The 15,651-nt window shown below is 36.1% G+C and overlaps 1 pseudogene; it reads right to left on the reverse strand.

Annotated features, from left to right (window-relative positions):
* Positions 1-405: 405 nt before the first annotated feature.
* On the reverse strand, positions 406-8,272 carry LOC149193067 (adenosylhomocysteinase-like; annotated as a pseudogene).
* Positions 8,273-15,651: the final 7,379 nt, after the last annotated feature.

Genomic DNA, 15,651 nt, shown 5'->3' on the forward strand with positions numbered 1-15,651 from the left:
ACTTAGCATAGAAGTAGGTCCTGATAAATGTGCATGGGTTTTTGGTTTTTGGGTGTTACAAGCCCATGCTTCCTTAAAACAAGATGCTTGATGTGATTCTGCAAGAAATTTAGTAGCCACGCTTACAAGCGATAGCAAAATTTTATTAAAATTCTACCCAAACAATGGAGATGTCGACAAAGAGAGGTCAGATCTTTATATGTCGATGAGAATTGCTACTTGATACTCACCAAGTAGGTCTGACCCAAAATTTCCTCTCTTCAGTATGTAGTCAGGAGGCTTGTAAGGTCCCTTAAAATAGCAGATCTTCCAAAAATAAATGCTACAGCCTACAGTTTCTTTTATTTGAAAACAACGAGGACATTTGCTACTCATCCAACAAGCCATCCCAAATGTCAGATATTTTCAGTATTGATAGTGGGCAAGCTTGTAAGGTCCCTCAATAGGCACATTGATATACTTTTCCTAATCAAGAGAATGATTTGTTAGCTTGGCACCCAACTTGGGCAAGTGTAGAGAAGCAACCTTCTCATCTAGATGCTTAGGCAGCACATAGACCTTCTTCTCATGTTTCCCTCGTTTCTTCTCGTTCCAGAGCTCTAATTGAGCAATGAATTGCAACAAAAAGTAGAGACTATGCACCGTATATTGAACATCCACCTATGTAGCAATGGATCATACACAACGATATAATCAAGGGATTGGTATACCTGAGAAATCTAGTATGTAAAAGCAATGGTTGTAGGGCATTAGAAATATTTACTTGGTTTGTAAAGGAGCAAGACATGACAAAACTTGGGTGGCCAGTTGCACAACCCAAGTTCATTAGCCGTCCTTCTGCAAGAACAATGATGCCACTGTTGGTGTCAGGGAACACCCACCTATCAGTCAGAGGCTTGATGGTAATATTCTTAACACCAGGGAAAGTTTCAAGGCCTTTCATATTAATCTCGTTGTCAAAGTGACTAATGTTACAAACAATGGCATTGTTCTTCATTTTCCTCATGTGATCTACCATGATGATGTCCTTGCTTCAAATGGTTGTCAGAAAGATATCAGTAGTGCTAACTACATCCTCAAGGGTCAGAACAGGAAGGCCTTGAATTAATCGCTTACAGGGCACAGATAGGATCAATCTCTATAACAATGACCCTAGCTCTAGTGACTTTCAAGGCTACAACACAACCCTTCCCAACATCCCCAAACCCACAAAAAAAAACAACCTTACCAACAATCGTGACATATGTGGCTCTCATAAGACTGTCTGGGAGAGAGTGCCTACATCCATACAAGTTGTCGAACTACAAAAGAAGAAAGAGAATCAGAATCACCACAAACTGCATCTCAAATAGAAAAATTTTGAAGAAAAAAATATTTGAGAAATCTTTTGGACCTAGATCTATAATTCATAATAATTCAAAACTTCGATACAAGTCCAATCAACTTTCAAAACCTTAGCTAATATTAACCCATCATAACTAGATAATTGAATATATGTAAAGGTCCTTGATTTTAAATATGAAGATGCTTCTACACCCACCATGAACTCACATTGATTTAGCACCTTGAAAATTGATTTTTTTTTAAATGTAGTGGAAACTAGTGAATCCTAAAATGTAATGCAATGCAAGCTAACTATACCAAAAGCATCATGATGTGATCTCAATGACACTGAAGAATCAAGGCAACTAACAAGAGCAGTGCAACTCATAACATCATGAATGAGACCAAAATGCCCGCAAGGCCATATCAGATCCAACATCAAGAAGGTGGTATCACATGATTAAGATTATCATTAAGATTAAGATACTTCAAAATGATCTAAACATATATAATATAATAATATCGAAACTGATAAATAACAGCTTGAAATTTACCATATTATACTATAAATTTGTATAACAATTTGATGATGAGATCCTAACTTCTTTAAAACAACCACAAAACTCATTGCTAGAACCAAAAATACAATAGCTAATAAAGATTCCACATCTCAAACACCCTGACAAGATCTAAACAACAAAAAACCCACCAGAAAAGTGTGAGCTCAAAAGAAATGAGAATAAATTTCAAATCCAAACCACAACAACTAGACAAGATCCTACTTCAAAGCACTATCACCAGATCTAAAAAATGACGCATCTACCTTAAAACATCTATTCAAAAATAGCAAGCGACAAAGAAATGAGGCAAGAATCCAAATCCAAATTACAATATATAAGAAATATCCCATTTCAAAGACTCTAGACGAGATCTCAACATCCCTACCATGCCAACCTGGAAACATCTATTGAAAAACAACAGAATGTTAATGAAAAAGCATAGAGAGCATGGCTATGACATTAATTGGTGAAATTGGACACTGCTATGACATGCATGACCCACTCCACCATATGTTGCATGAGTTTTAATGTAATGGGGCTAGGTACAGGGAATGAGGATTTCTGGCAAATAGGAATGGATCATACGCAACAATATAATCAAGGGATTGGTATGCCTGATCAATCTAGTATGTACAAGCAATGGTTGTAGGGCATTATAAATATTTACCTGGTTTGTAAAGGAGCAAGACATGAGAAAACTTGGTTGGCCAGTTTCACAACCCTAGTTCATTAGACATACCTCTGCAAGAACAATGATGCCACTGTTGGTGTCAAGGAACACCCACCTATCAGTCTGAGGCTTAATGGTAATATTATTAACACCAGGGAAAGTTTCAAGGCCTTGCATATCAATGTCATTGTCAAAGTGACCGATGTTACAAATAATGGCATAGTTCTTCATTTTCCTCAAGTGATCTACCATGATGATGTCCTTGTTTCGAGTGGTTGTCACAAAGATATCAACAATGCTAACTACATCGTCAAGGGTGAGAACAGGAAGGCCTTCCATAATTGCTTGAAGGGCACAGATAGGATCAATCTTTGTAACAATGATCCTATCTCCAGCGACTTTCAAGGCTGTAGCACAACCGTTGCCAACATCTCCAAACCCAGAAGCAACAACAACCTTACTAGCAATCATGACATCTACGGCTCTCATGAGACCGTCTGGGAGAGAGTTCCTAGATCCATACAAGTTTTCAAACTAAAAAAGAAGAAAGAGAGTCATAATCAACACAAACTGCATCTCAAACAGAAAAATTTTGAAGAAAAAAATAAGATCTGAGGAATCTGGCCATCGATCTATATTTCAAAATAATTAAAAACTTCGATATAAGTCTAATCATCTTTCAAAACCTTAGCTAATATTAACCCATCATAACTAGATAACTGAATATATGTAAAGGTCCTTGATTTTAAATATGAAGATGCTTCTACACCCACCATGAACTCACATTGATTCAGCACCCTGAAAATTGATTTTTTTTTAATGTAGTGGAAACTAGTGAATCCTAAAATGTAATGTAATGCAAGCTAACTATACAAAAATCATCATGATGTGATCTCAATGACACCGAAGAATCAAGGTATATAACAAGAGCAGTGCAACTCATAACATCATGAATGATACCAAAATGCCCCCAAGGCCATATCAGATCCAACATCAGGAAGCCGGTATTGCATGATTAAGATTAGCATTAAGATTAAGATACTTCCTAATGCACTAAATATATATAAGATAATACTATCGAAACTGATAAATAGAGCTCTGAAATATACCATATTATACTATAAATATGTATAACAATTTGATGATGAGATCCTAACTTCTTTAAAACAACCACAAAACTCATTATTAGAACCAAAAACACATCTAATAAAGATTCCACATCTCAAATACCCCAACAAGATCTAAACGACAACAAACCCACCAGAAAAGTGTGAGTTCAAAAGAAAAGAGAACAAATTTCAAATCCAAACCACAACACCTGGACAAGAACCTACTTCAAAGCACCTTGACCAGATCTCAAAAATCACACATCTACCTGAAAACATCTAATAAAAAATAGCAAGCGACAAAGAAATGAGGCAAGAATCCAAATCCAAATTACAACATATAATAATATCCCATTTCAAAAACTCTAGACGAGATCTCAACATCCCCACCATGCCAACCTGAAAAAATCTATTAAAAAACAACAGAATGTTTATGAAAATGTATAGAGAGCATGGCTATGACATTAATTGGTGAAATTCGACACTGCTATGACATGCATGACCCACTCTACCATATGTTGCATGAGTTTTAATGTAACGGGGCTAGGTACATGGAATGGTGATTTTTGGCAAATAGGAATGGATCATACACAACAATTTAATCAAGGGATTGGTATGCCTAATTAATCTAGTATGTACAAACAATGGTTGCAGGGAATTATAAATATTTACCTGGTTTGTAAAGGAGCAAGACATGACAAAACTTGGGTGGCCAGTTGCACAACCCAAGTTCATCAGACGTCCCTCTGCAAGAACAATGATGCCACTGTTGGTGTCAGGGAATACCCACCTATCATTATGAGGCTTGATGGTAATATTCTTAACACCAGGGAAAGTTTCAAGGCCTTGTATATCAATCTCATTGTCAAAGTGACCAATGTTACAAACAATGACATTGTTCTTCATTTTCCTCATGTGATCTACCATGATGATGTCCTTGTTTCTAGTGGTTGTCACAAAGATATCAGCAATGCTAACTACATCCTCAAGGGTGAGAACATGAAGGCCTTCCATAAGTGCTTGAAGGGCACAGATAGGATCAATCTCTGTAACAATTACCCTAGCTCCAACAACTTTCAAGGCTGCATCACAACCATTGCCAACATCTCCAAACCCAGAAACAATAGCAACCTTACTAGCAATCATGACATATATGGCTCTCATAGTACCATCTGGGAGAGAGTTCCTACATCCATACAACTTGTCAAACTGTAAAAGAAGAAAGAGAATCATAATTAACACAAACTGCATCTCAAATAGAAAAATTTTGAAGAAAAAAAGATCTGAGGAATTTAGCCCTGGATCTATAATTCACAATAATTCAAAACTTTGATACAAGTCCAATCATCTTTCAAAACCTTAGCTAATATTAACCCATCATAACCAGATAATTGAATATATGTAAAGGTCCTTGATTTTAAATATGAAGATGCTTCTACACCCACCATGAACTCACATTGATTCATCACCTTGAAAATTGATTATTTTTTTAATGTAATGGAAAATAGTGAATCGTAAAATGCAATGCAATGCAAGCTAACTATACCAAAAGCATCATGATGTGATCTCAATGACACTAAAGAATCAAGGCAACTAACAAAAGCAGTGCAACTCATAACATCATGAATGAGACCAAAATGCCCCCAAGGCCATATCAAATCCAACATCAGGAAGCTGGTATCACATGATTAAGATTTGCATTAAGATTGAGATACTTCCTAATGATATAAATAGATATAAGATAATATTGTCGAAACTGATAAATAGCGGTCTGAAATTTACCATATTATTACAGTAGATTCTACAAAATGTATTCAAAATATCATCCACTTTCACCTTTATCGCCACCATTTCACTCACATGTCGTAACTCCATGACCATATAACCTTTCATTAGCCTCCATTTTCATAATTATATGGGTTCCATTTGTGTTTTCCAAAATTTAATGATTTCTAGTATTATAAGTGAATTAAATGGTTAAAACTTAGAAAAGTGGCATATACTTGCTAATACTTAAAAGTGGCTTGACTTTCATGACATGTGTAGGTCATTTGGAAGCTTCCAAGGCACCCTTATGTGGCCTACAATGCTCAAATTCGAATTCTCTTCAAGATATGGAAGAAGATTTGGATAAAGGTCAAAGAGGATATGTGTCTCATCATTATCTATTTGAGTCGTAAGTCTGAGATTTTCTAGGGATCTAGGGAGAGAAAAATGGACCTCCATTAATGTGGTAGCTTCTTATGTTTTTGTATAAATAGGAGAGCCTCCTCCTTTCAAAGGTATTTGAAAAGTTGGGGAAATGCTCATGTTTTGAATATAGAATTTGGATTTGGTACCATGCTCATGAGTGATGTTCACTTTGATTTGGTTATGCTTGTATTTGGAGCCTCTCAACTTTCCATCCCTCATGCTTTTGGATTGGCCACCTATAATGCGTGAGATTTGTTGTTTTTCATAGATTAAGATTTATTGTTTTTCATAGATTAAGATTTATTGGTTTCATAGATTAAGATTTATTTATTTCATATATTTTCCTGTGTGAGAGGTTATGAGTGATTGTCTTTATTTGTTTTCATATCTAGAGGTTAAGAATGATTGTTTTTACTTTCATTTCATATCATGCGGTTTTGATTATTCATTTCATAGGATCCTAATTTGATAATGCACACATGATCCCTTAGAGTAGATTTCGTTTCATGCAATTTCATTTATGAAAGTGTGGTAGATCAAAATTTCAATTCCTACAAGTGTGGTAGATTAAGATTTCAATTCTGCACACTATACTATAATTTATTTTGAATTGATTGTTGAATTAGAATAGGTGAATTTGGTTTGTCATTATTTGGTTTCGTAGTTAGATTGATTTAATTTGAAAGTTAGTTTCTAGAATATATAGTGCACGCATGCTTCGTAAGTTTTACGAAACCCCCGGCTTGACAATTAAATGATAGGTAATTAATTTTCCTCAACATTTTGGCGTTGTTGCCAGGGAGGTGTGCATAGGAACTAGGTTTCAGTCTAGAGTTCATTTTTGTTTTCTGGTTTTTTTTAGATGCATGATTAAAGCATGTAGACGCATAAATCATTTAACTACATATCATTTTTATAAAAAAATATATAAAAAAACTTCAATCACCTACCACCCCCACTATATCACCTGGTGCAGTAAGAGCCACACATCCACAACATGAATTCTTATTTTTGCAGGTAGAAGAGAAGACAAAGGAGGATGAAGAAATGGATGGAGACCCTTTTTGATTTCCCATTCAAGAAAATGATGTCAATGTTCAAATGAAGAACATCCCTCCATCCGTACTTCCTAACTTCAAAGGTATGAGATCAGAAGACCCAGAAACTTTTCTTTTTGAATTTGAAATCATTTGTAGATCTTATGGCTACTCATTACACATTCAAAAATTGAATTTGTTTCCAACAACATTGAAGGATACATCTCTTAGATGGTTCATGACTTTAGGAGAAAATTCTATAAGGACATGGGATGATATGAAAAGAGCATTTTTGGGAAAAATATAAAAATCATTACAAGCACCATGACCTTAGAAATGAAGTCTTTAATATGAATCAAAAAGAGGATGAAAATCTAGAAGACCTAGTGGAGAGATTTACTTATAATATCAAAAGATTTAAAATGCACAATTTAGGAAGACTCTCCTATTAAATGCTATAAAATATGAATGGATTGATCTTCTCAACTTGGTGGTATTCGAAAGGATATGTTTATCAATTTTCATTTCAAGAGATTTGTAAACTGTGCAAGAACATATCAAGAGGAAAAGCAAAGTATGGAGGATCTCCTCAAGATCTAGTTACGGCAAGGGAAAGTAAGTTGACAATAGGATTGGTAAGTCAAACTGAACTTGACAATTTGCTAAACATTCTTGGTAATTTAAATGAACAAATTGAGATTCTAAGAATGCACAAGAAGCAAAAAGTTGAAAATGCTGCTTTGCATGAATGTCGACTTGATAACATTAAAATTTACAAAATTTGTACAGGATCACATACTACTAAAGATTTCCCATCATTACCAGGGTTAAAGGCAGTTTACCAAAAGGATAATGGAGTGAATCAAGCTCCAAGAGGACCATGGCAGCCTCATCAACCCAATATGATGCAATATCCTTGTGTACAATTTCAGGGTTATGCACAACAATCTCAAAGTAATTGGCAAACACCTTTACCTTGGCAACCTTGACCATCTCAATCCCAGTCTCAAAACCAATCTTGGAAACAGGGTTGGAAAGAGCCTTACTGAGGAAATCCACCATATACCCAATCTTTCCCTCATTATCCTCAATACCAATATCAATGTTATCCATACCATTCACCTCCACCACAACATTAGTTTCACCCTCATTTAATCTCAATTCAACCTTTCCCATTACCACACACACAAGCACCCTAAAGATCTATTCCCACTCCACTACCTGCACAACCATTTTGAATCCCCAACAATAAAACACCTCAATCCACTTACAATGTTGAGGTATTGCAAAATGATTCACCTGCTGCCCTTGAAGAACAACAACCAGAAGAAGAAGATTCTGATAAGGTCCAAGAATCATGGATGCCCGTCGAAAAAGAGCCATTACTGGAACCTAAGATTGAAAAGTTTCATGCATGCCTATCACCAGATTCTATTAATGGAGATCACATATGTGAGGAATTGCATGGCATGATAGAAGGAAGTCAAGGAAGACAATATTATATTGAATCTTGGTTCAAGACAGTGATTAGATCCCAATATTTCATTCTTCTGTATCTTTTGACATCATCTCAATCAAGACAGTTGGTCTCTCATACACTAGTATGTATCAAAGAATATATTTCAAAACTGCATATGAGCATATTTATCATTTTGTTATACACATGGATCCATTAGGAACATTCATATACTTAAAAATTAAAAAAAAAAAAATTAAGTAGATAAATTAGGAAAAATAAAATCAAGCTTGATCACATTTTTTTTAAGCTTGATTGCATTTTTTCTTAATTGTATTTTTTTAGATTATTATTATTATTATTATTATTATTATTATTATTATTTACATAATTTGAAACATATATATATATATATATATATATATATAATCAATGAAGTGTTTCTTTTTAATTTTAGAACATATAAAAAAAAATTGTTAGATTTGTTTATTTAAACAATTTTATTTTAATAATAAAAAAATATACAAAACAAAATATAAAAAAAAACAATAAAAACAAAATGGGATGTTCCTAGAAGCACTTTGAGATGAGACATAGAGCACACTGAGCAAGATTAAAGGTTGACAAGGGTATCTCTATGAAGAGAGATTGGTTCTGAAGATTGAAAGCATGACCCAAAAGCCTCTCATATACACCTTATGCTTCGTTGGAGCTTTTTCTCTGTGCACCCAAGACCGGCGAGATCGAAATTGGACAAAATTGGCTAACAAAATAATGTCAATTGTAGCAATCCATATATTGTTCCTGAGATACAGTATCAATTGGAACAACACAAGCTTGTTCTCATGTGACTTGGGCTTGCAATTACCTAGAAAGGGGAGAAGAACAAATGCTGAGGGACTTCAAAGCTTCTTGGTGGAGCTTGATACCATCCTTCCTCACATAATTTTGATAAGCCTGCCCACCTGCACTCTGATTTATGCTGAGATTATCCTATTATTATACCTTGGAGCTGAGGTCAGCCTCCTTGAATGCTGAATTGTAGTTTGAAGTATCCACACAGACTAGTTGAATTTGAAAAAAAAAAAATCATTCCTCAAGTTTTGCCTCCAACCTGCAAATAAAACATTCAACAGATCTTACCATGGGCAAAGGAATGGTTTGCGAATGCTGAAGGTTACAAAGGAAGTTGATCTGCACCAAAAATGATCCATAACAATCTCCAACAATTCTATTATGGAAAGCAACCATTATTTAATTTCAAGACCCATCAGTTACCTGAGCATTTGCCAGAAATGCATAGCAGCTTAAAAAAGTCATTTTTGAAACATGATTTTGGCTAACTGAAAATGAATTTTGAAAAAATAAAACATGGGTTTTCTTCAAAACGGGGTCAGTGATAATACCCATGAGCGATTTTCTAAAATTCATAACCAATTGTGAGACATTTGGGGTTATTTGGAGCCCTATTTGGAAAATTGTGTGAAAAAAAATGGTTTTTAATTAATGCACAAAGACAGTTGCAGCCATCAGATTTGATTTTCATGTGAACAAAAGTATGGATCCAAGAGAAAAATGTGTAAAAAGGTAATCCAGGAAGCTGGATTGATGACAAGGAAGATCAGATTTCAGTGATTGCGTATTGCATAACACCATTTTCCCAGTGGTAATTATTCAACAACCTGAGTTGCCTCGGATGCATGATCCCTTTGACATCAGCAAGAATATCCAGAAAGATAGTCATTATAATAAATTGATTTGCACATGCATTTCATGCTTTCAAATGTGCCCTTCACAATTTCTGCAGAAAATCAGATAAAGTAATTGCTTATCATGTACATCCAACTACACTTCCGGTTACTGCTATGGGAACAAAATAATTTGGCATGAAAGAAATTTATGTTCTAGCTGATCTTACAGAAAATGATGGCATTCAAGCACTAAATGATAGCGAGCATTTAGTTGAGAAATATATGCAATATGCTTCAAAAGAGACAAAGATTCCATGTGAAGGTATGGTACCAGTATCGGTAATTTTTTTTATCGCAACTTGTTAAGTTTTGATATTTTTATTTGTCTTCTATACTATTCTAGGTGCCCCAAATCCAATTTTCCTTGATTTTGTGAATCACTCAAAACAAATTACATGAAAAATGTGTTATTTTTGAAATCCCCTGCATGATTGAATTCCAAATCTCCACATGTATTTAAAAGTAAAAAGAACAAGCATAGGGTTGTAAGAAATTATCAAAGACCACAATCACTCAAGGGTATAGGAATATGAGTGGCATATCTAGACATGATAATGGACATGATATATATATATATATATATATATATATATATATATATATATATATATATATATATATATATATATATATATATATATATGTATGCTAATTTTTTTTGAAGAGACATGGATCAACTTGAAGATTGGACTGGTTATTTGTTCATAACAAAAATACATAGCTGTGCGTACTTAACTGTATGTTCGGGATTTTAGCTACAGAAATTGCGCAATTCTGTAACTAAACAACAATTCCGTAGCTGACCCACAATTTTGCAGCTGAACAACAATTTTTCAGCTCTATATTTAATTCAATGATTTATTTTGTAGCAAAGAATTCCAATCAAAATCCATGAGAAACATGCCATCTAATTTTCCTACTTCATCCTTCACATCAGCATCATGTTCCCATGCCACACTTAAGCATGACAATTTTCACTATTTCAAATCATCCTAACTTTCCCATACGACATCGGATTTTAACGATTCAAGTGTTGTAGGGAAGATCTTGACAAGATATACACAATGAGGAAGCTATCTTCAGAGTTTGAAACAATAAAGAATGAAGAAATTGCAGAAAATACACAACAGGTAACCCAAGGCACTAGTTTCGAAACAAGTAAAAATCAATTTGATTTTCTTTCGTGAATTTGTTTTATTAGTACTGATTGTCAGTTTTTTTTGTGTAAATGTCATAAATAGAGAGATTAATCACCTCTCTCTTTTGATAATCTTACATTTCATTGCATAAAAAGTACTAAGATTTTGTAGGTTCCGAGAAGAAAAACAGATGGACACAAACAAACAGTGTCTCTGAAAGACCACATTTCTTTCAAAAGAACATGATCAGAGCAACATCAAAGATGAAATATCCAAGTATTAGCACATGATTTTGGATAAAAAAATGTCGAATCAGATCCATCACACCATTTGGAATCCTTTTAGATACCAGTCTTACAATTGCATTCCTACTTATTCAGTCAATAAAACCTTCATCTCATTTTCCTTCACAGTGATTTTCCTACCTCGATTTCACTAAACTTTAAACCCAACAATAAAACCATTCAACTCCCTTACAAAGCCAATTCATTCAATTTTCCCTTTTCACTTTTTCAAATAAACCTTGTGTTACACAAAATATTGTCACCATGACTATTTGCAGTCAGTATGGGTCTATCATCACTTATAATGTCCTCCTAAGCAATTCTCAGACCTCAGCTCTTCATGTCAAGCTTTGAAAATGAGAGAAAGACATTAAAAATCAACAAAGCTCTGGTTTTGCACTTTCTCTCACTGAGCTAAAATACTCACATGTGGAGAAATTGGCATTGGCAGCTGTTCAAGTTGTCCAATGTTTTTGTCATTACATTTTACTACGTAAAACTAGAGTAATTTCTGATTGTAACCCTATGATCTATATTTTGACCAAGCAATTGCTAGGGGGGAAGTACTCCAAATGGATTGTCATCCTGCAGGAGTTCGACTTGGAATTTGGAAAGTCTAAGTTGAAGAAATCTTTAGCTTTTGCAGAGTTAATGTGTGACTTCCCGCGTGCTGACACGGAAACTATGGCGGAGGAGCCCATTGCGGATGAATCCTTGTTTCTAATCAGCACTTTAGATCCATGGTATGGGGATATCATCATTTATCTCCAGACCTAATCCTTTCGGCCAGAAATTTCAAGGTCAGAACGTCGAAAAATACGATTCCAGTCCCAACAATTCAGAATTATTGGAGATACTCTTTATCGTCGGGGGGCGAACTCTGTTTTTTGACGTTTTTTAACTCATGAGGAAGCTGAAAGGGTTCTAAATGACTGTCACTCTGGAGCGTGTGGTGGTCATATGTCTGGGTATGCCACAACCCAAAAGATATTGCGCGCTGGCTATTTCCGGCTGTCTTTGTTTAAAGATTGTATTAACGCGGTTCGAAAATGCCACAACTGCCAATTTTTTGATCGAAAGATGTGTGCTCCACCTGCTCCTCTCCACCCTATAATTGCCGTCGGTCTGTTTGCAAAATGGGGTATCGATTTTATTACATGTAACCCTCACTCGGCCGGGGGGCATGCGTATATCATCCTTGCGGTAGACTATTTTACCAAGTGGGCCAAGGCGATGCCTACATTTAAGGCAGATAGCAAAACAGCTATGATTTTTGTGTTCAATCATATAATTGCTAGGTTTGGTGTTCCACAAGCGATTATCACTGATCATGGGTGTCATTTTCGAAACGTTATGATGACTGAACTTACAGGCAACTTGGTTTTGCGTCACGATAGTTCAACTCCATATTATCCACAAGCTAATGGTCTGGTTGAAGCCATCAACAAAGTTCTAGTCATCATGATCCGACGAATCATTGGGATTCATAGGTCGAATTGGCATAACATGCTATTTTCAGTGCTTTGGGTGTATTGAACCTCAGTAAAAACGTCAACAAGGTTCACTCCTTTCCAACTAGTTTATGGTTTGGAAGCTGTGTTACCCATTGAATGCGAAATCCCGTCATTGCAAATGGCCATCGAGTTACTTCCAGCCACTTCCGAAGAGGAAAAACGTTTGTTATACTTGGCTCAGCTAAATGAGAATCGACGTGATGTTGCATTAGTGATCGAAACTCATGCAAAACGTATTAAAGCTCAGTATGATCGAAATGTTACCCCTCGAAATTTTTTGGAAGGAGACCTAGTCTTATTGTACGATTAAGCAAATGATAAATTAGGCGCTAGAAAATTCGTACCTATGTGGCATGGTCCTTATGTTGTCAAGCGAAAGTTGGCAAAAGGAGCGTATGAATTGGTAGACTTTGACGGGGTCTCTTTAGGTAAACCGAGAAATGGTCTTTACCTGAAGAGGTATTATGCTTAAAATATGGGTGTGGAGATTTTTAGTTAGGTTAGTTTTCTTTCTAGCTGGTGTGTTTTAATTTAAAAAGTGTGCTTAGCTTAGAGAGTGTTTTTCGTCATTATTCCTGCTTATCTTAGTTTTACTCTTGATATTGTAGATGTCGACGCCTCTCCAAACATACATTGGTTTTGCTGATGGTGCTTGTCATAATACATGGAACATTTCTTCCGCAGCTTGGGTTATCTATTCGCCCTCTGACGAGTTGGTATCTATGCATGGGGTAAGCCTCGGTCAAACAACGAAAAACATTGCAGAGTATAGTGCAGTGATTGAGTTATTATCTGAATCTATTTCATTTGGGATTTGGAGTTTGATAGTGAGGTTAGATTCTGAACTCGTTGTGTTACAGCTGAATAGAGTATATGCCATTAGAAATCCAGTGTTATTGAGATTTTTTTGAGAGTGCTTCTCTTGGAACGTGAATTTGATTATATTGAATATCAACATATTCCAAGATATTTAAATACATTAGCAGATGCAATTGCTTCTCGAATGTTAAGTAGACATTTGCAATAATCATACAAATAAATTTAAAAACATTCCATAACATGTTTTACAAGATAAGCCGGTAATAGTGATATAGTATAATATAGGAGTGTATCAAAATATACATCATACTCGATCATAGGTTGAAAAACACCTTATGAGGGCAAAAATGATAGTACAAAAAGAAAAAAATGTCATATGTGTCTACAATAGGTGATCATCCTCTCACTGGTGATGATCTCAATAAGAAACCACTGTACGGGCCACCTTACAAAGGAACCTCCTGAAAGGTCCTGGGACCCCAATCACATAGCGTTGTAGTCGAAGAGGAATGTCATCTATGCTGGTCTCCGGAATGTCTCCTGTCAAATGCTCTACATGGCTCTCCAATTCGACCAAGGTCTCTGCTAATTCTTCCTGTGGGGCTAGTGCCGCTGCAGCTAGTTGTTTCCTCTCGTGAGGCCGGAGAGCGGCTGGTCGCCATGGACCTACATCTGCATTTGAAACTCTTACTATCAATTTTGGGATGAGATAAAAACAAAAAAAAATTAAATTAGCAAAATGTTGAAAATGATTTTACCTGAGTCATCCCATTTCTCTCCTGGTTGAAGAGCCATGTCTGGGTGACCACGAAAATCTACCCCAGCATAAGGAAAATCCTGAATAGCAAAAACCTGGTTTTCCAACCAATGGAAATACTTAGGAGTGAATCGAATGACCTCTGTCCCCTCCTCAGGATGACGGGCCATAACTGCAACCCATCGCATCAGTTTGGGCTCTCGAGGAAGTCCAGCTCCAACAGTGAGGTGCTATGGGACCAACATTGGAACCCTCTCCAAACCAAAGCTCATGACTAAAGCACCATATCCAAAGGTCTTCAGTTGTCTGTTCTTGGCTCTAGTCAATTGGCCTTTTATATTAGCCAACACAGCATCGCACCAGTTGAAGATGGTGCCTCGAAAGTAGTCAACTGCCATCCACATCTGGGATCCAGTGGCTACATGTAGTGCTGCGCTCCCGCAGAGCCTGGTAATAGTAAACGCTATTAACTTGAGTTCAGGAAGGGATATGGTTTTGATATCTATCCCTTTGTCTCTAGTCTAGTTGTTAGAGAACTCTAGCTGGAGGCTATTGACAGACTGGCCACCTGGCCTAGTCCCGAATAGAGTCAAGTGTTCACCTCTCTTAGGAAAACCAGTCAAGAAGTAAATGTCTGCTAGCTCCATTTCGAGCTGGTGACCACTAATGAAGAAGCACTGGTCCTCTATGCTCCACCTGTCTACTAGCCATTGCAAGAAGTCCACCTAGGCCCTCATGCCAGGTATGGCCCAGAATTTGTATAAGCTGCATGCCTTCAATGCATCAATTGAAGGTTGATGATTTATCGTGACAAGATCTATTTCCTCATGCTCCCATTCTCGCCAATCAAGCATGATGTATATTCTACATTCAACAAAAAAGGTGACTTAGAATATGTAAAATTGAAATTTTTGGGTGAAATTTGAGTTTGTTATGTTTAAAAAACCTTTGTGTGGGGTGCACACCCTTTCTGTTAGAGACAGTGCATGGGTCCGCACATTGCCTTAAGGGCAGGTGCGGACCCCCGACTTTTTTCCTTGTG

The sequence above is a fragment of the Pinus tabuliformis genome, chromosome 2_2 (genome assembly GCF_031772625.1).
Source record: "Pinus tabuliformis cultivar Carrire ecotype Pingquan chromosome 2_2, CPIR1, whole genome shotgun sequence".
In the NCBI taxonomy this organism is placed as follows: Eukaryota; Viridiplantae; Streptophyta; class Pinopsida; order Pinales; family Pinaceae; genus Pinus; species Pinus tabuliformis.